General features: G+C 54.5%; 1 protein-coding gene across 11 annotated transcripts in view; it reads left to right on the top strand.

The window, feature by feature from the left end:
• Positions 1–11,098: 11,098 nt before the first annotated feature.
• The window catches only part of KLC1 (kinesin light chain 1), a 67,049-nt gene continuing 57,856 nt past the window's right edge, over positions 11,099–20,291 (top strand). For 6 of the 11 annotated variants that reach the window (XM_047795052.1, XM_047795053.1, XM_047795055.1 and 3 more), the window contains exon 1: positions 11,132–11,360. The gene's annotated coding sequence lies outside the window, so the exon portion shown is untranslated. Of the gene's footprint in view, positions 11,361–20,291 lie in introns of all 11 variants that reach the window. The other 5 variants (XM_047795049.1, XM_047795047.1, XM_047795058.1 and 2 more) reach the window with 4 other exon arrangements.

A 20,291-nucleotide genomic window follows, 5' to 3' on the forward strand; every position in this document is an offset into this window, starting at 1 on the left:
ATCTTTGTTCAGGGGGCTTGCCCACATGACCCACGGCTGGCAAGGGGCCCATGGCCATCGCCCTCCCAGCCTGCAGGGTGGGAGGGAGCCTGGAGGAACAACATGTTTACAGGCCAGGCCGAGAGACGGCCTGTCACTCTCTTGTCTTCTGGGAAGCAAGCCTTGTGCCTGACTGAGCAGAGGCGAGTTGGGTCAGCCTGGGGGTGCTCTGGACAGCTGGGCACGGTGGCACCCCTCTTAGGAAGCCCGATCACTGTGCGAGGTGCTTTCTTGGAGAGGATGAGCCTCGCCTCAGACACCATGAGGCCCAGAGGCCAGTGGAATGAAGGCTGGGTGGGTGGGTGGGTGGTAAAATACACGCTGCCCACTTTCCCTTCGTGGTGCAGTGGCGTAAAACACATAAACATCGCTTCCATGTGCAGAACGTTTTCATCTGAAACTGTCACCGTGAAACACACCACCCCCGCCCGTCCCCAGCCAGGCACCCCCTCTACTGTGTCAGTCTGACTGCTGGGGGCACCTCCTGCAGTATTTGTCCTTTCCTGCTCGCCTCCTTTCCCGGGCTGTGGTGTCCTTGACACACAGCCGTTTGTAGCAAGCGAGGACGGGTCTGTTCACAGGCGGAGAAATGGGCTCCTAGCTTCAGCTCTGACCCTAAGCCCCCTGACCTCAAAGGCAACACAGATCCGAATGTTGAGCCCTCATGGCAAAGGGTTCCCCGGGGCCTGTAGGACAGCAGGGTCCTTGCTCGTTCATTCATTCACTCAGCAAATGCTCAGGAGTCCTACCCACCACGTGCCAGGTCTGCTCTAGGCTCCGGCAACGGAGCAGTGAATGGGACCACCCTGATGGGCAGCCCTGCCCACTCTGGCGCCCCCCTCCCCTGCCGTGTTCTGTGCCTACAGGGTGGGGAAACCACCTTCCCTGCCAGGCAGTGCCCCTGCTCAGACATTCTGCTTACCTCCCTGGTCTTCCAAGAAAGTCATACTTTCCTTTCATGCCGTTGAAAACGAGTCCATCAATCTTCTGGAAGTGTTCAAGCTGCATCTGGAGCCCACTAGGCTATTGATTCGCAGTGATAATTGTCCGCTCTCGGTCCTGAGTCAGTCCTGGGGTGGAGAAGTACAGGAAGGTTTGGGCAGGGGGGGAGATGGATGGATGAGGTTTGTAGGTTTTCCGAGCTGGGTTCCATTCAGGTGTCTGGGGGTTATAGGCGCCCCCAGGCCCGCCCCCAGGCCCATCCCCTCCTGTGACCCCAGGCACACACTCACTCCCTAAGACCTGAGTTTGCCATCCAGACATCCGCAGTGAGATCCGCAGTGCAGTGCAGGGTGGGAAGATTGACACAGAGCCGGAGCCGTGGCGGAAAGGCCCTCGAGAAGAGCTGCTTAGTCATTTGTTCCCTTGTCTCTGCACACACACCCCGGACCCACCAGCCACTGCTGGACAAAGGAGCTAACAGCTGTGAGCTCTGCTTGTGAAAATCATATGCTGAGAAAGCCAGTAGGCAAACAAGAGTTTTATTTTATTTAAAAAAGAAAATGTTTTGTTGTGCCCATGCATGCAGAAGGTCCCCGACCAGGGATGGAACCCACGCCACAGCAGCCACCGGAGCCGCTGCAGAGACAACACCGGATCCTTAACCTGCTGAGATACTCGGGAACTGCAAGGTTATTCTAAAAGGAAAGCAGCATCCTAGTGTGCCCTTGCAGCGTCCCCAAGCTTGGCACAGTGGCCAGATGTCAAGCGCAGCCCTGGCCTGGTGGGCGTCCACTCTGGCGGGGATGGGACAGGACACTTAGCAGGGACACCTGCATAGACCCAGCTCCCCGACGTAGAAAGCGGGACCTCGGTCAGCAAGGGTCCTATGGACCCTGGCTACAAACGCCAGAATCTGAACGTCTGGTCGTGGAGACATGCGCGCAGAGGTCACTGAGGGACCTGACTGCCCAGCCTGGGGGAGGCGGCCTTCATCCTTATCGCTGTGCCCCCACCTCCACCAGTGCTCACCGCGGAGCTCGGCACATAGTAGGGTTTGGACACACGAATGTGCTAAACGAGCGCACTTGGAGCTCCTGGACCCCCTTCCGGAATAATTACAATAGGGAGCAAGCGTTACTGTCTGCCAGGCACAGTTCTTGGAGCTTTATTTAAAGGGATTCCTGGCATTCTCAGAACAGTCCTGGGAGAGCTTCTAGGGCCCCTCAGAGCGCGGGACCCCGCCTGCCAGACGCCGTTTGGGATCAAGTCTGCTCTGATTGGCTCGGTCGGGCCGTGGGCCCGCCCCCTTGCCTGTCAGATGCCAGCCGGGAGGACGCAGGCGGCGGAGCCGGGGTTTGGCGGTGTCCTGTTCAGTCAACAAAAGGCACCGAGGCTTCTGGTCACTGCTGCGGTGCTGGGGGCATCAGTGAGCAAAGCCGGCAGAAATCCCAGAGGGGTCAGACAATGGATGCAATAAAGCAAATCATAAGCAGGTTACCAGATGCTCAGCGCTGCGGGAACAGAGCAAGCAGACGAGGGTGTTTGGGAAGGAGCAGATGGGAAGGGCGCCTGACCCAGCTCTGGGCGAGAGTGACCAAGGCCCTGGGGCCGCAATGCGCCTGGCAGAGCCAGAGCAGCGGGACGTGGTGTGCAGCGGGAGCCATGGAGGAGGAGGGCGGGTGGAGATAGGCCAGGGCCTGGCCTTTCCCGTGAGCATTGCTGGGGAGCCACTGAGGGCTCTGGGCAAGGGAGGCCACGCCTGATCACCCTGTCAGGGGGCCAGGGCAGAGGGGGAGCCCCACCTTGGCTGCAGGCAAGAGTTGGGGGGGCGGGGGCGGGGGGACAAGAAGGTGGTGAGAATAGCCTCTCCAGTACAGGAGCTGCTAGCAGGTGTGTGTCCATTTGTAACAATTAAAAGTAACTAAAGGAGTACCTCTTGTGGCTCAGATATTTTCTGGAAAATCCGTGTAAAGTACATCACTAAGATAACCTTTATTATGTTTTTTTTCTTTTTTCTTTTTGTTTTTGGTCGTCCCGAGGTGTATGGAATTCCATAAGGACACAGGTTTGATCCCTGGCCCTGCTCAGTGGGTTAAGGATCCACTGTTGCCACAGGCTGTGGTGTAGGTGGCGCATGCAGCTTAGATCCATGTTGTGTTGGCTGTGGTGTAGGCCGGCAGCTGCAGCTCCAATTTGACCCCTAGCCTGGGAACTTCCATATGTTGCAGGTGCAGCCTTAAAAAGACAAAAACAGAAAAAAAAAAGAAAGACACAGAGACACAAGAGGGAAGGCCATGTGCAGACAGAGACAGATGTTGCCGTGATGAGTCTTCAAGCCAGGGACCTGGGGGGCGGGGTGGGGGGTGGGGGAATGGGCCCAGAAGCTGGAGAGAGGGGCTTGGGACTGGTTCTTCCCACCCTCCCTCTCCCCACCCCCCGCCTCCAGGGGAGCCAGCCCTGCCACCCCTCAGTTTCTGACTCCTGGCTTCCAAAGAATGCCTTTCTGTTGTTTTAAGCCCCCCAGTTTGTGGTCTGGTTCTGGCAGCCACGGGAAACATACTCCAACGGGTTCTATACTATGTAGGGTTGGTCAGGGGAAGAGCAGGAGGGGCTTCCGGCATTTTGGATGAGATTGGCTCCAAATGCAGCCCTGGAAAAGGAGAGCGAGACTTATGTCTGTCAGATCAGCAGCTTCTAGAATGAGTCAATAGATGAAAATTTCCAGAGGCCCCGCTAAAAGCCTCTTCCTGAATCTAACCTCTAGAGGCAAGAACGTGGGTAAAGGCTTCAGTCTTTTTTGCTGCGGCATCCAAGTGCAGTGAATTTGGGTCCAAGAACAAGACCTGAGCAGAAACTTCGCAGCCAGTTTCTACTCTTGGGCCTCAGTTTCTCCATCCCTAAAGTGGGTTGTGCTCCCTGCCCTGCCTGGCTCATGGGAAGCAGGGGTGCCAGCACCTGGGATAAGGACTGGCTGGTTACTGAGCATCTCTGCAGACAGGGATGGCGGGTGCTGGATGAAGGTAGAGGCCGAGAGTGCAGCTTAGATGGAGCAGCCCAGCCCGGCCCAGACAAGGTGGGCTCACCCTGCGTCTTTCGAAGGCTGGGTATTTTCCTTTTTAGCCTGTTGCCAGGATGGTTATTTGCACATTTCTTTGTTCAGCGCCTACCCACTCCCCACTCCATCCTGCAGAGCTGAGCAGGGCCTGGCACAGTCCGAAGCCCATCCGAGGGCACTGGGCACAAGGCAGGGCAGAGAGCCCATCCCGTGCCTGGGCAGCCTGGGTCTGCCCTGCTCACAGGTTCCCTCAGGCCTGGCCTTTCCCTCTGCACAGGTGACAAGCACAGCAGATGTCCGGGCGGGTGGGAGTGTGCTGCTCCCAGGAAGACCCTCTAAGCCCACCTTTGGCCAGCCCCCAGCTCCCTTTCTCCTGGGCTGGGTCATCATGCAGGGAATCCTGGTGCAAGGAGGTAATTGACCCTTTTCTCCCAAACATGATCATGAATCCACCAGATCACATGGGAACCGAGAAATCCCCTGAGAGAGACAAAACCAGCGTCAGCCGTGTCCGCAGCTGCGTTTCATACACGGACAGGCTGTCTGGCAGCTGGGGGTTTAGGGGAGGAAAGAGGGAAGCCAGTTTGGAGGGTGGGACATGGGCTGGGGAGGTTTAACATGATGGATTGGGCGAGGCAGACCAGCGTGTGCTTGGAGGCAGCCTCCACCCCAGGGAAACAGGACTGCGTGAGCTCAGAGAACCACCTGTAGAGACGACAGGCTGCCCCGGCCCGTTCCCCATCCCCCATCCTGCAGCAGCGGATTCCCAGGGTGGCCCCCACGGGTCAAGCCAAGGGAGGTGTTCTGGCCCCGGGTGAGGGGGGTGTGAAATCCCAGTGAAGCCCAAGCCATTATTATTGATGGGTGGGAAGTGAGGGGCTCTTTCCTTCTGGACAGTGAGGTGCAAAGATGTGATGTCTGGAGCTGCTGCAGCCATTTCTGCTCCTACGATGGGAACCAGGCTGACACCTGGTCACACCTTGGATGGAGGCAGAGGAAAGAATGTCACAGGACACAGAGCCCCTTGCCTGATGGTGAGATCCAGAAGTTCAAGGGCACCTGCGGGCAGAGCTGGAGAGGGGCGAGGCGGACTAAGATTCCCCCGTGGGACACGTGAAATCAGTACCCCTCCTTCATCCATTGTTCAGCTCCATTGACTGAGAACCACTATGTTCAAAACCTGGGATGAGGCCTGGGGTGAGGGGGCAGGAGGAGGGGTAGGAGAGACCAGAGGGACCAAGGTGGGGTCTGTGTCTCACAGGATGAGGCTGAACCCTGTGGAGAGGTGGGGAGGAGGCTGAGTCCCCCCCCCCGGGGGGGGGGGGGTCAATCCCGAGCGCGGGGCCAGCGCTGCCAGGCATCCAGAGGTTAAAGTGCCCAGTCTCCTGTTCATGGAGGGGGAGTCGCAGCCTGTGCTGGTTCTGGGACAGACATGGCACCTGTGTGGCTATTTTTGTCTAAACACTGGAATAAGCTATCCATCTGCCCATCTGAGGACCCTGTCTGTGTCCTTGAGCAAGTCCACATCCTTGGGGGGGGCAGCTGTCTCAGGCGAAAAGCGGGGGGGGGGGGGCAAGACGCTGTGGCCAGGGGCCTCCAGTGTTCTGCACAAGCAGGGCCTTACAGGAAGCTCCAGAGGACATCTCTCCCCGGAAGGGCCTGGCGACTTACCTCGGGGCACAGCGTGGGGAGCGTGGAGCTGAGGCAGAGTCTCTTCTGCGGGAGAGAAGGACTGGGGGGGGGGCTGCCTGGAGGAGGCCAACCTGTCCTGGGCTTGATGCCTCCCAGCAACCACCTCTGCTTACCAGGCACCACCCCCACCACAGTCCAAGTCTGGCACCCCTGACGGTACCTGCTGAGACGTGCTCGCTGTCCTTGTCCCCAGACCATCTGTTTTTGTTTGCTTTTTAGAGCTAGCTGCAGCTTATGGACGTTCCCAAGCGAGGGGTCAAACTGGAGCTACAGCTGCCAACCTACGCCACAGCCACAGCCATGTGGGATCCGAGCCGTGTCTGCAACCTGCATCACAGCTGATGGCAACGCCAGATCCTTGACCCACTGAGTCAGGCCAGGGATCGAACCCACATCCTCATGGATACTAGTTGGATTCATTTCTGCTGAGGCATGATGGGAGCTCCTGGAAGCTTGTTATAAAACTAAACATACCCCCGCCCCATGGCCTACCAGTTCCCATCCTAGACATTCACCCGAGAGATGAAAATACACGTTCCCCAAAGACTTGTGAGAATGAAAATATATGTTCCCTGAAGACTTAGGAGAAAAGTTCCTATTAACTTTCTTCATATTAACCAAAATGGAAGCAGCCCAAGTTCCCATCAGCAAGGGGTTTGGCAAACAAACCACAAGGAGGATGAGTGTGAAACCCCGGGTTGTGTGCCAGACAAAAAGGGAGATGCCCTATGTTGCCATTTACGTAAAATGCTAGATGGGGCAAAACTAATCTAGAGCAAAACAAAAGGAAACAACGAAACACAGTAGAGGCTGGGGGACCGCCTGGGAGACACACAAGGGGATTTGGGGGCAATGGGAGACTTCCATTTCCGATGGGCTTTCTTTCTTTCAATTTATGGGAGTATGGTTGACTTAGGACGTTGTGCTGGTTTCAGAAAAGTAAGTCTGTGACACACGCACACGTATCCGTGTCCTTCCAGATTCTTTTCCCACACGGGTTATCTCGCAGTATTGAGTAGATTATCCCGTGCTGCACTGCAGGCCCTAGTTAACCTTTTTTTTTTCCTTCCTGTTGGAGCTTTCAGTCACACAGGGGTGAGCATTTATCATAACGCATCTGGTGGTGTCCTTGGGATGCGTGCGTCTGGGGAGTTCCCGTCATGGTCCAGCAGTTACAACCCCGATTAGCATCCATGAGGACGGGGGTTCGATCCCTGGCCTTGCTCAGTAGGTTAAGGATCCTGCATTGTTGTGGCTGTGGTGTAGGCCTCCACTATAGCTCCGATTGGACCCCTAGCCTGGGAACCTCCATATGCCCTGGGTGCGGCCCTGAAATTAAAAGAAGAAAAAAAAGGACGTGCGCATTTTACCCTGTGTAAGTTTTCCCTAAGAAAATAAATAAGAGCTCCAGGCTGCTATTCCTCTGCATCAGAAATACGTGTTCGAGGGAGGCTGAGGGAGTGGCTGGGCTTTTTCCACCCCCACCCCACTCCACCCCACCCCACCCCACCCCGAGCATGGCTCTTTTCCCATTTGTCTGAGGGAGCAGCTCCTGGAGCTTAATTAACACGGCTGCTCCAGCTTTTAAAGGAAAAGTGCCTGGAAATGTGAGAAATGCCTTCATCAGGACGGAAGCCAGAGAACGGAAAGGGCGCGAGCTGCCGTGGAGAACAAGGTGGGGAGCCGAGTCCTGGTGGGTCCAGATGCCAGGCCGCCCCTCCCAGCAGGTGCCCTGGCCACAAGGTGGCACCTGGCCAGCCCATTCTCCTCTGGAGACAGGTGGCTTGTGGGGCCCTTGCTCTTCTTTTTTTTTTTTTTTTTTTCGGTCTTTTCAGGGCCACACCCGAGGCATATGGAGAACCTGGCTAGGGGTCCAAGCAGAGCTGTGGCCTCCGGCCTATGCCACAGCCACAGCAATGCAGGGTCTGAGCTGCGTCTGCCACCTACATACACCACAGCTCACGGCAACACCAGATCCTTAACCGGCTGAGCAAGGCCAGGGAGCGAACCCGCAACCTCATGGATGCTAGTTGGGTTTGTTAACCTCCGAGCCACGAAGGGAACGCCCTGTGCTCTTCTTCCTGCAGTTCCTCTGCCTGGACCCTCACCTCTGGATCCTCCCCACCCTCCGTGCGAATGTCCCTCCTCCATGGGCCCTCCTAATCCCTGAGGCACAGAGAACTTCCTGTCTCAGCCCCCTGTGCAGTCGGCTCACCACTGCAGGGGCCCCTTGATCTCCAGCTGCCCAGCCTGGCACCTGACATTAGTGGGTGGAAGTCAATACTGGGAGCGGAATGAATGTGGCCTCCTCCTCGCTTAGCTTATCCCTGCTGCCTAGGTGCCTGCGAACTGCAGGGGTTGGCAAGGGGATGTTTCCACTCATCCTCGAGCAAGGACGGCAGCCAAGGCTTCATCTGGACCCGGTAGGCTGCCTCTAAGTCTGTACTCCAGGCCCAGCCTCTGTTCTGATCAGATGTACGGGCTGCTGGTTGATCAAGTTTTGGAACAGAGGCGTGAAACGGTCAGGGGTGGGAAGGAGACAGAGGCAGATGAAGGCAGAGGACACAGGGCATCTGCATTTGGGGAGAGATGGAGCGAGCCAGCAGGCTGCCTTTCCAGATCGGAAGAGCTTTTCCGATGGGACCAAGGAGGGAGCTTCTCTCGTGTCTGCTGGAGGAACCCCTAGTGGGTTGGGGTGGGGCACAGGGCTGGCCCTGACCACAGGTGCCTGCTGCCCCTAAGGCTCAGCTCCACCCTTCCAAGACCCTGGCTGGCCCAGCAGGCTGTTGCGAAAATGTTTGCTGCCTCTAGGTTTATGGGGAGTTCACACGATGGGTTTGCCACCTCTGAATAGCCCTGCTGAGGCTTTCCTGCCACAAAGGCATCAGCTCCTGGCTCCGCTAGTGCCTGCACAGGGGCACCGAGGGGCTCCCACCTGCTTCCTAAAGCTGAGTTAAGCCCTCCCTGGGAAGCAGCAAGCAAACCTCAGAACCAGAACCTGCAGGGCCAAGGCTGCACCACCTGCCGAATGGAGACAGCAGTGCTCGCGGGCGTTACCGTGAGCATCAGAGCACCGACAGACGGAGGAGCATGGGGATTCTCGGGGCGGTGGGGGGGGGGGGCCCCGAGCTTGGGAGTCTCAGCGTGAAACCCTGGGGAAGGGTGGGTGCCCCAGCCCTCGGCCCTGAGAATGACGGTGCCTCGAAGTGCGTCCAGGGAGTGGAGGACTGGGCTCTCTCTCCTTTCCTCCTCACTTCAGACTCACTCCTGCCCAAGGCCTTTTGCCTGGAATGCCCCCCCCACCCCCTCCCTGGCTTTGCACTTGGCTCATTCAGAGTTCACTCTACCACCTCGCCTCTGCCTGTCACATCATCTTACTTTCTTAGCCAGACCCTGCACGAGCAGAGCAGGGCTCTCCTCTATCCTGCCTATACGGACATGTCTCCGCTGGTGGCCACTGGCAGTTCAACGGGTACTGGTTGAGAGAATAAAAGAAAGATACAATAGGGAGTTCCCGTCGTGGCGCAGTGGTTAACGAATCCGACTAGGAACCATGAGGTTACGGGTTCGGTCCCTGCCCTTGCTCAGTGGGTTAACGATCCGGCGTTGCCGTGAGCTGTGGTGTAGGTTGCAGATGCGGCTCGGATCCTGCGTTGCTGTGGCTCTGGTGTAGGCCGGTGGCTACAGCTCTGATTCGACCCCTAGCCTGGGAACCTCCATATGCCGCGGGAGCAGCCCAAGAAATAGCAACAACAACAACAACAACAACAACAACAACAAAAAAAGACAAAAAAAAAAGAAAGATACAATAGAGTCTGAGCAGAACGGCCGCAGTGGGGGTGCAGAGGGGACAGACCGAAGCCATTCTACGAGCTAGACTCTTGGTCACCCATTGGAAGAGGGCATCAGCACCTCGGCTTTCTCGCTTGCTCGCCTGCTGGGTGAGTGGAAGGAATGTCACTGAGCCCCGAGTCTCAGACAGAGAAGGGACTCTTGCTCAGCCTGCTCCCTTCTCCAAAGCCTTCTGGTTACAGCTGCCTGCCAAGCCCAGCCCAGTTGTTGAGGAGCAGGTGACATCCAAGCTGCAGTGTGTCCCAGTCACTCAGGGAGTGTGCAGGGGTTACTGGACTCTGTTTAACTGCCACCCCCACCGCCACCCCCAGTAACTGCTGTGTCATGGAAGGCACTTCCCCACTTCTAGCTCAGCTTTGCATTTATAAATGAAAGCAAATTAACTGGACCTCCCTGGGAACATCCAGGACCCCTTACTTCCAGGGTGACTGAGTAATTGCAGGGTTGAAATGGATGGCAATGCTGGGGCTAACATCTGAAAAGCAGAGCAGTTCAAAAGCAAATGTGGGCGGACACTGGCACAGGAGCCCCTCCTGGTTAATAATGAGACTTGGGACATCTGCAGGCACCTGGGGCGGGGTTCTCTCAAGCCGGTGGCAGGCAAAGAAAGCTGAGCTTTACCATCCTCCCAGCTGGCTGCTGAGTCAGGCCCGCAGAGCTGGCCATGCAGCAGGATGAGGCCCAGGGGCACTTTCTGACCTGGAAGTACTGCCCTTCGGGCTGGGCCAGAGTTGGCATCGCAGCAGGGGTGTGCCCTGGTGACGGCTGCCCATGGGTGGATGCGATGGCGGGGGTGGCACCTCTGCTGTGGCCAGGCAGGAGGGTTAAGCACCCCGGCCACTCTGACGACCCTGAGGTCCAGTTCCTGCGAGGCCTCCGTGGCTCAGGGGAGGGCCCAGCAAGTCCCCTGAGCTCTGACTCTTGAAGATCCCAAGGCCCAGGGTCCACTGAACAAGGAGGGGAGGGCGTGGGGGCCAGGGCCCCGACCTAAGGCGGTAGGTTTTCCTGGAGGAAGGCCCCCTGCCTTCGTGCAGCGCCTCAGGACCCTTTCCTTTGGAGGGGCTGGTGAAAGATTTAAATGAGCACATGAAACACATGGAGACAGGGTTTGCACACAGCAAACATTATTCTCGATACGCGAGGGCGGGAGTCGGCCGCGCGGGGAGCTGACTCGCCGTGCTGGGCGCCCCTCTGCCCCTGCCCGCGGGGAGGGGCAGCGGCCAGGCGCTCGGGGGTCGCCGGCAGCCGCGCCCGCGCGGGGCCGCCCACGGAGGGCCCCTCGTCCCCCCTCGCCCCGCCCCAGCGTGGCCCGCGGCAGCCGGCCCGGGACCGCATCCGCGCCGCGGAGGCCCGCTCCCGACGGTCCTCAACCCAACCCGCGCGGCGAGGGGCCGAGGGGAGCCGCCCGGCCTCGGCTTCCCGGGCCGCCCCGCCCCCCGGCGACGGGCAGGGTGACGTCACGGCGGCGCGTGGCATTGTGGGGCGGGAGCGCCGAGCCGGGGGAGGGACGCCGAGACGCCATTTTCGGCGGCGGGAGCAGCGGAGCCGGAGCCGGAGCCGGCGGAGCGCGGGGCGGCGGCTGCGAGGAGGAGCCGTGGGAGACAGCGCGCGCGGGCGGCTGAGCATGCTGCGGGGCGGCCGCGCCGGCGCTCCTCGCTACTGACCGCGGCGCCGCACCTGAGGCGGCCGAGGCGGCGGCCCCGGCGGTCCTGCTCCGCGCACGCGCCCGCGGCCTCCCGGTGCTGACAGCGCGAGCGCGCGGCCCCGCGGGAGCAGCACGGTGAGTCGGCGGCGGGCCCCGGTCCTCCGGCCTCCCTCTTGCCCCCTTCCCGTCCCTGGCCCCTCCCCGGGCCGCCGCCCGCGGCCTCCCGCAGGTCCACCCGCTTCCCTCCCGGTCCCGGTCGCCGCCCAGGCGCGGCCCCCTCCCCGTCACGTTCCTCCCGGTTCGGGCGCCCATCGCGCCCCGGCCGCACCCCAGCTCCGCATCCCCGCTCGGCCCTGCTGCGGCCGGGGGCGGGGCGGGGCGCGGCGGGGGCGGCCGCTCCGGGAGCAGCTGCGGCCCCGGGCGCCGCGGGGCGGGGGACGTGGCCGCGCCCGGGAGCGGGGCGCGCGGCGCGCGGGGAGGGGGCGGCCGGCCGGCTTTGTCCCGGTCCTCCCTCTTCCTTCCGGCCCCCGCCCTCTCCCGCGGCACCGCCCTGGGCGGACGCGCCTGTCAGGCTCGAGGGCGACCGGCGGCCGGCGGGTCGGAAGCGTGCGGGGTCCCTCCCGGGAGGCCGGCTGGACCTCGCCTGCTCCTGATCCCTTTCTTTGAGGCGCCGGGGGCGAAAACGTCTCTTCCACCGCGTTCACCGAGGCCCGAATTGCTCCCGCTCAGCTGGCAGCATCCTGGCCCCGGAATACTTAACTCGGTTGTCAAATTTGGTTCTCCTCTTTCCCTAAAAAATTAAAATGAAGCGTTTAAGTTAATGCCTGGTGGATTGAATGGTTTTGTAAGTTAAGGTTTGTAGATGCAGGTAATTTTGTGTTGGAGATTTTGTATTGTTACTGCTTTTTATGTTTTGTTGTTTAAACAACATGGAGTTTAGATGCTAAGTGTTTGATAAGTATTTGAGAAAATGATGTGACAAATGTGAGAGCAGAACATTTGCGATACACCATTTAAACTGCTGTGTGAAAGGGCAGTTGGTTCTCTGATTCTTTGCATTAAACTTCTCGGCTGTTTTTGTACAGCGTGACTAAGCCATGATCAGATCATCAGCTCGTAACACATTGTAATAGTTAAGTGTAAAAACCCATTAGGAATTGGAACAACCTCTTTAAATGTCATAATCTTATTAGGACGAACCTCTTTCAGGGGCTGGCCACAAGCCTTAGATAAGATGGGAAATGATTCATCTTCTGTTTCCTAAGTGTCTCCAAGAGTACAGTGATACTAAATAGTAAAAACTTGAGATTGTTTGGGCTTCTGTGTGGGAGGGTGCCCTCTCTTGAGCCGGTTTCTCCAAGTCATCCCAGACTGCAACCTCATGTTGCAGTGGAGCCTGGCCGCCCTGTGGTGTTGCTGAGGGCTGTGGGGGACCAGGCTGGTAACCTCACTGCGGCCTGGCTCGTTCCCCTGGCTTGGCAGCGTCTTCTGTAAATGCTGTAGACGGTACGTAGTAAAGGTAGAAGGACATCCGTGGGAATCAGGACAGTGATTGTCGCTAGCAGGGACTAGGAGGAAATGCCACTGAGACACATAGAATCCTGACGATTACATAGCAAATGAAAACTCCGTTGCAGTTACTTAAATTATACGTTCTTAAAAAAAGATTATGCCTTTTTTGGGGGGGAGGGGCACACCCTTGGTGTGTGGAAGTTCCTGGGCCAGGAACAGAACCTGTGCCACAGCAGTGATCCAAGCCATTGCAGTAATAACACTGGATCCTTAACTCGCAATGCCACAAGGGAACTCCAAAGTATACCTTCTTAAACATGTTTCATACGGTTGAAAAGTAGGTAAGTCAGTGTGTAGCTTTCCATGTAGACTATAAACTATCTTAAAACACAATTGTGGGAGTTCCCGACGTGGCGCAGTGGTTAACGAATCCAACTAGGAACCATGAGGTTGCGGGTTCGGTCCCTGCCCTTGCTCAGTGGGTTAAGGATCCGGTGTTGCCGTGAGCTGTGGTGCAGGTTGCAGACGTGGCTTGGATCTTGCGTTGCTGTGGCTCTGGCGTAGGCCAGCGGCTACAGCTCCGATTCAGCCCCTAGCCTGGGAACCTCCATATGCCTCAGGTGTGGCCCAAACAAATGGCAAAAAAAAAAACACAAACAAACACAATTGTGTAAAGGGAACTAGAAAATAGAGGAGTCAGAAGTGGAATGAAACTTAGGATTCATATGACTGGAAACATATGACTGGAAACATAAGTAGAATATGTTAAGACATCAGGACTTTTAACAAAGAAGTGGTCGGTAATGTCCTGAGCAGAAGCACGGGGAGATTTTAAGTGTCAGTGTCATGGCGTGGACTAAAGATGTTAGCCCATTAGGTTGCGAAAGCAGGGTCTTCAGTGTCTCCTGAGAGCCCCCTGCTGTGCTCAAGTAGTCGAGGACAAGGAGACAGCCGCCACCATGGAGGAGCTCCATCTGATACCACAGACTAGGTCCTGTACTGTGCCCAGTGCTCCGAGGTGATGCAGGCTCTGAGGCTCGAAGAAAAGTGGGGTGGGACTGGGAGTGGTGGTGCTGCAGATTTCGAAGGGATGAGAGGGAAAGATGGGGTCAAGAAAGGCTTGTACACAGAGCTTAGGGCTTTGCTTTCATCCTGAGGCTAAGGAAGGAGGAGAGGAGGGGGCTTAGGAGTGAGGTGATGGTTCACAGGTTCAGAAGGAGCATGGATGGCCTAGTGAGACTGTTTGTTTTTGGTCTTTTTAGGGCCTGTAGCTGTAGCCGCCGGCCAACACCACAGCCACATCAATGCCAGATCTGAGCCTGCAACCTACACCAGAGCTCACAGCAATGCCAGATCCTTAACCCACTGAGCGAGGCCAGGGATCAAAACCTGCGTCCTCGCGAATATTAGATTTGTTTCTGCTGAGCCATGGTGGGAACTCTGAGACAGGTACTCCACTCTAAGTGGACACTGAGAGCTTTTGCATTAGGGCAGTGGCAGGAGGAATGGGGACAGATGAGTGAGAGAAGGGTTGAAGGGTTCGGTCCTTACTTGGGATGGAGTGGAGTGAGGGAAGGGGGGCTGCAGGCAGAAGGAGACTAGAGGCAGTGTTTGAAGCCAGAGCCAACTGTTAAAGCATAAACTGGATCCTGGCGCTTCTCTGCTGAAGTTCTTGCCACTGTCCTGTAAGTCCCCCAGCCCACCTTTCCCCCTCTTGCCTTGTCTTCTGACTGACTCTTGCCCTCTTTCAGGTGCACCCAGGTGCACCCCGAGTCTGCTCTTCTGGACTTCAGAGGGTCCTCACTTCCCCACACACTGCTTAGCTCTTCTGTCTACTGTGCTGCATTACTGTACCTAATTATTTTCTCATTTAGTTTATTGTCTGTTTCCCTCACTTACGTTCGAAGTCTCCACCAGGGAGTGTCAGTCTTGGTGCATAAGAGGCACTTAAATGTGGAGGGAATGCGCCTGGAGTTACTTCCTCGTCTCTAACTTGAGTGACTCACTGGCAGGTGACACCCACTGAGGTGGCTGGCGAGCTTCGGTTTGGGTGGGTTAAATCCAGAATAAAGTTCCTTGTGGTGCAATGCATTAAGGATCCTGTGTTGTCACTGCAGCAGCTTATGCCACTGCTGTGGCCTGGGTTGGATCCCTGGCCCCGCAACTTCCACGTGCTGTGGGTGTGGCCAAAGAAGGTAGTAACCAAAATGCTTGTAGATGGGCAAGTGGGATTGGTGGTCAGTTGGATATTCAGATCTGGAGCTCAGAACAAAGATTTAGGCTGGAGATGCAGATTTGAGAGGCCTCACGTTGTTGAAAGCTGGTGACCTCTCCAAGGGAGCGTCTCATACCTGGTAGAGGCTGCAGAGAGGCTGTGCACACGGGGCTCCTGGGACACAGGGAAGAGGAGGAGGGCAGAGGCAGATTGGCTCAGAGGGAAAGGAAGATTTGGACAGAAAAATCTATTGGATTTGGCTTCTGGGAGGTTACTAGTGACCTTTTAAACATTTTCTGAGAGTATTACCTTCTAAGGCAGGAGGGCTAATTCGGAGGTGACCTGCCTTTTTTCTCCCAAGGCATGCTTGTGTCATTTTGCCTCCTGTTAATATACTCTTAGATCAAAAACGTGTTGTGGGAGTTCCCATCATGGCTCAGCGGAAACAAATCTGACTAGTATCCGTGAGGATGCAGGTTTGATCCCGGGCCTCACTCAGGGGGTTAAGGATCCTGCAATGTCATGATCTGTGGGGTAGGTCGCAGATGCGGCTCAGATCTGGCGTTGCTGTGGCTGTGGTGTAGGCCAGGGGCTACAGCTTGGATTGGACCCCTAACCTGGGAATTTCCATATGCCGTGGGTGTGGCCCTAAAAAGACAAGGAAAAAAAAGAATTATGATTATATTTTTACCTTTTTTTTTTGTCTTTTTGCCTTTCCTAGGGCCGTTCCCGTGGCATATAGAGGTTCCCAGGCTAGGGGTCGAATCGGAGCTGTAGCCACCGGCCTACGCCAGAGCCACAGCAACGATGGATCCGAGCCGCGTCTGCAACCTACGCCACAGCTCACGGCAACGCCAGATCCTTAACCCACTGAGCAAGGCCAGGGATTGAACTCACCACCTCATGGTTCCTAGTCGGATTCGTTAACCACTGCGCCATGACAGGAACTCCTATTTTTACCTTTGGAGTCAGGTGAAAGCAGTCTGGATCTATGCTTTTAATTTTTTTATTTTCAATTTTTTTTCTTTATGGAATATGGAAGTTCCCAGGCTAGGAGTTGAATGGAGTTGCAGCTGCCGGCCTACACAGCAGCCACAGCAGCGGCAGATCCGAGCCGCATCTGTGACCTACACCACAGCTCATAGCAACGCCAGATCCTTAACCCACTGAGCGAGGCCAGGAATCGAACCTGTATCCTCATGGATACTAATCAGGTTCGTTACTGCTGAGCCACAGTGGGAACGCCAATGGATCTGTGCTTTTAAATATGCTTAGGATGTTGATACTTAATAAAGATCTCAGTGAATATCTGTAGAACAAGCCGTTTGAGCTGAGTGGCGTGCATGTGTAAAGTAGAAGCTATTTCCTTGGTTATAAAATATTCTGGTTACCTCACCTTAAACCTTCACTTGTTCCCTGAGTTTGACGGCATAACATGGAAATTTACGGAAGTCACTGTACTGCTACTCCTCAAGCTGGTAAGAGTGAGTCTGAACCAGATAACATTGGCAGGGTGATCAGCTCCATTCTGCTGTTGAGGAGACTGGGGATGAGCGAGGGCAGAGGATGGAAACCAGAGGTGCACAGCTTTGAGGTCAGACCTGTAACTCCAGTCTTTGTGGGTGCATTTCAGGCCTTGAACCACCTTGCTGTCATGAAGCACAGCAATGCTAATTTCAGGATTTCCCTTGTGGTCAGTGAGTTAAGGATCTGGTGTTGTGGCTGCTGTGGCACAGGTTTGATCCCTGGCCTGGGAACGTCCACATGCCAAAAACCCAGACAAACAAAAAACAGCCCAAAACAATGCTAAACTCAATCCTCCAGTGGCTTTCCCCTGGGAAGCCCAGGTGATGCCGGCTGGGCCTGGCCACTCCCCGGCGTTGCTGTCGAATGTGCGGTGCTTTGCTCACCATGTTGGTGGTGTACTCGTGCTCTCCACAGAGGCTGGCATAGGATGTGGTCTTCTTTCTCGTGGGGAATATGATGGTGCATTTTCTCTTCACTTCACTTATTTTGCCTGTTTAAAAATGATTTGTATTATTGACAAACAAGGGGAAATATGTTTTCTTTTAAAATTGTAGTTAACCCTCCCCCAAACTAACCATCTTAACTATTTTAAAGTGTGTAGTTCAGGAGTCTTAAATAGGTGTACATTGTTGTGCAGCAGATTTTTAGAACTTTTTTCCAAAACTAAAACTCTCTACTGATTAACACCTCCCCATTTCTCCCCATCCCCTCAGCCCCCAGCAACCACCATGTTACTTCTGTTTTCTGTGAATTTAACTACTTTAGAAACTTCATATACCTGGGATCATATAGTATCTGTTTTTTGTGACTGGCTTATTTCACTTAGTGTAGTGTCCTTAAGATCGATCCATAATTTCTGTTCTTTTAACTAAAATATCATTAAGTTGTAAGGGTTTTTTCTGAGTGACATTTATATGAGTTTTCTATTTACTGTGTAACAGATTACTGATATTTAGTGTCTTAAAGCAATAACATTTGTTATCTCACAGTTTCTGTGCATGATGGGGTCCAGGCATGGCTTGCTGATCTCTCTGCTTAGGGCTCATGTGGCTGCAGTTGTGTGTTGGGCTGTAGTTCTCGTCCAGAACTCAGAGTGCCCCTGCGAGCTCTTGTCGTTGTGGCAGAATGCAGTTCTTTTGGTTGTAGGACTGACATCCTGGTTTTCTTGCTGGCTGGATGGCTGTCGGTTGGCAGCTTTCTTAGCTCCTAGAGGTGGCCTGCACTCTCTTGCCAGGAATACTGATTTATTTCCTTAACTCTAGGTTAGTTCTGTCTATTCTAGAGCTTCATATAAATGTAGGAGATGATACAACATGCGTGTTTTGCATCCAGCTTCTTTAATGTAATGTAACTCTTTGGAACTCAGGGCGTGGAACAGATCGTGTCAGTGATTTGTTCCTTTCTATCCCTGTGCAGCTCTTCTCCTGTATGAACTGCTGCAGTCTAACCATTCTCTTCTGGATGCGCATCTGGGATGGGGGAGCACTCCCTCTTGGACACCGTTATGTGGACGTGTATTTTCATTTCTTTTGCATAAGTATCTAGGAGTGGAATTTGCTCACACAAATAGATACCGGGTTGACTTTTAAAGACACTTGTCAGTTTCCCAAAATGGTTGTGCAGTTTGCACTCGCAGCAGCAGTGTGTGAGTAGTTAGTTCCACTTGTTCGCTGAACCCTCCAGCTTCTGGTTCATCAGCTGCTGCTAGATACTGACCTCTTGTGGTGGGTCTGGCGCGCCTCCCCGGTTACTAACCGTGATGTGCACTTACTCACATGTTTGTTGGCTTTTACACCTGCTTTCATGAAGCGTCTGTTCAGGTCTTTTGCCCATTAAAATAAATTGGGTTTTCTTTTTATTATTGATTTTAGGAATTCTTTTTCTTTTTTTTTTTGTCTTTTTGCCATTTTTTTGGGCTACTCCCGCGGCATATGGAGGTTCCCAGGCTGTTCCCAGGCTAGGGGTTGAATTGGAGCTGCAGCCGCCAGCCTAAGCCAGAGCCACAGCAATGCAGGATCCGAGCCGCGTCTGCAACCTACACCACAGCTCACGACAACGCTGGATCCTTAACCCACTGAGCGAGGCCAGAGATCAAACCCGCAACCTCATGGTTCCTAGTTGGATTCGTTAACCACTGTGCCACAACGGGAACTCCGATTTTAGGAATTCTTTGCATATTTGGGTACATGTCTTTTGCCATATGTTAGAAATATTTTTTCCCAATCTGAGGCTTAACTATTTTTTTTGGTTGTGCTTTTTAAGAATCAATAGTTTCAAATTCTGATGAAGTCTACTTTATCATTTTTTTTCTTACATGGTACTTACTGTTGTCTTTTCTGTTTGTTTGTTTATTTATGTCTTTTTAGGGCTGCTCCTGCAGCATATAGAAGTTCCCAGGCTAGGGGTCAATCAGAACTGTAGCTGCTGCCCTACACCACAGCCATGGCAACTCGGGATCCAAGCCATGTCTGCAACCTACACCCCAGCTCACAGCAATGCCAGATCCTTAACCCACTGAGCAAGGCCAGGAATTGAACCTATGTCCTCATGGATACTAGTTGGGTCTGTTATCACTGAGCCACAACAGGAACTCCTCTAGCTTTATTTTTATTTTTATTTATTTATTTATTTTTTGTCTTTTTGCTATTTCTTGGGCTGCTCCCGTGGCATATGGAGGTTCCCAGGCTAGGGGTCTAATCGGAGCTGTAGCCACCGGCCTACGCCAGAGCCACAGCAATGCAGGATCCGAGCCGTGTCTGCAACCTACACCACAGCTCACGGCAACGCCGGATCGTTAACCCACTGAGCAAGGGCAGGGATCAAACCCACAACCTCATGGTTCCTAGTCGGATTCGTTAACCACTGCACCACTACGGGAACTCCTCCTCTAGTTTTAAATCATTAAAAATGTATATGCTCTTTTGGGAAAAGCCATTATATAGGAAGATGTAAAGGTGTGAGTTGACTCTTTTCCCATTACCTCTCTCCTGAGAGAACTCATTTTTAAAAAATGTTTTAATGGAAGTTCCCATTGTGGCTCATGGTTGATGGATCTGTCTAGTATCCATGAGGCTGCAGGTTTGATCCCTGGGCTTGCTCAGTAGGTGTTGCTGTGAGTGGTGGTGTAGGTTGCAGACATGGCTTGGATCCCGCATTGCTATGGTTGTGGTGTAGATGCCTGGCCTGGGAACCTCCATATGCCATAGGTGCAGCCCTTAAAAAAAAAAGTTTTAACTGGAGTTCCCGTCGTGGTGCAGTGGTTAACGAATCTGACTAGGAACATGAGGTTGCGGGTTCGGTCCCTGCCCTTGCTCAGTGGGTTAATGATCCGGCGTTGCTGTGAGCTGTGGTGTAGGTCGCAGACGCGGCTCGGATCCCGCGTTGCTGTGGCTCTGCTGTAGGCTGGCAGCTACAGCTCCGATTAGACCCCTAGCCTGGGAACCTCCATATGCCGCGGGAGCGGCCCAAGAAATAGCAAAAAGACAAAAAAAAAAAAAAGTTTTAATGCCTGCCTTTAGTTAGGAAAGAAAATTATTCCATATGTGTTTTATTAATGCTTAAGTATATAAACTCAGTCTTATGGCATTGGGTTAATCTGCTGACATTTTTCATTTACAGATAAAAATGGCTTTTTTTTTGCTTTTTGTTTAGGCCTACACCTGCAGCATATGGAAGTTCCCAGGCTAGGGGTCGAACTGGAGCTGCAGCTGCCTGCTGTACCACAGCCACAGCAACCTTGAATCCGACGGTTGTAACCTGCACCACAGCTCATGGCAACGCCAGATCCTTAACCCACTGAGCAAGGCCAGCGA

This window comes from Phacochoerus africanus, chromosome 9 (genome assembly GCF_016906955.1).
Source record: "Phacochoerus africanus isolate WHEZ1 chromosome 9, ROS_Pafr_v1, whole genome shotgun sequence".
NCBI lineage: Eukaryota > Metazoa > Chordata > Mammalia > Artiodactyla > Suidae > Phacochoerus > Phacochoerus africanus.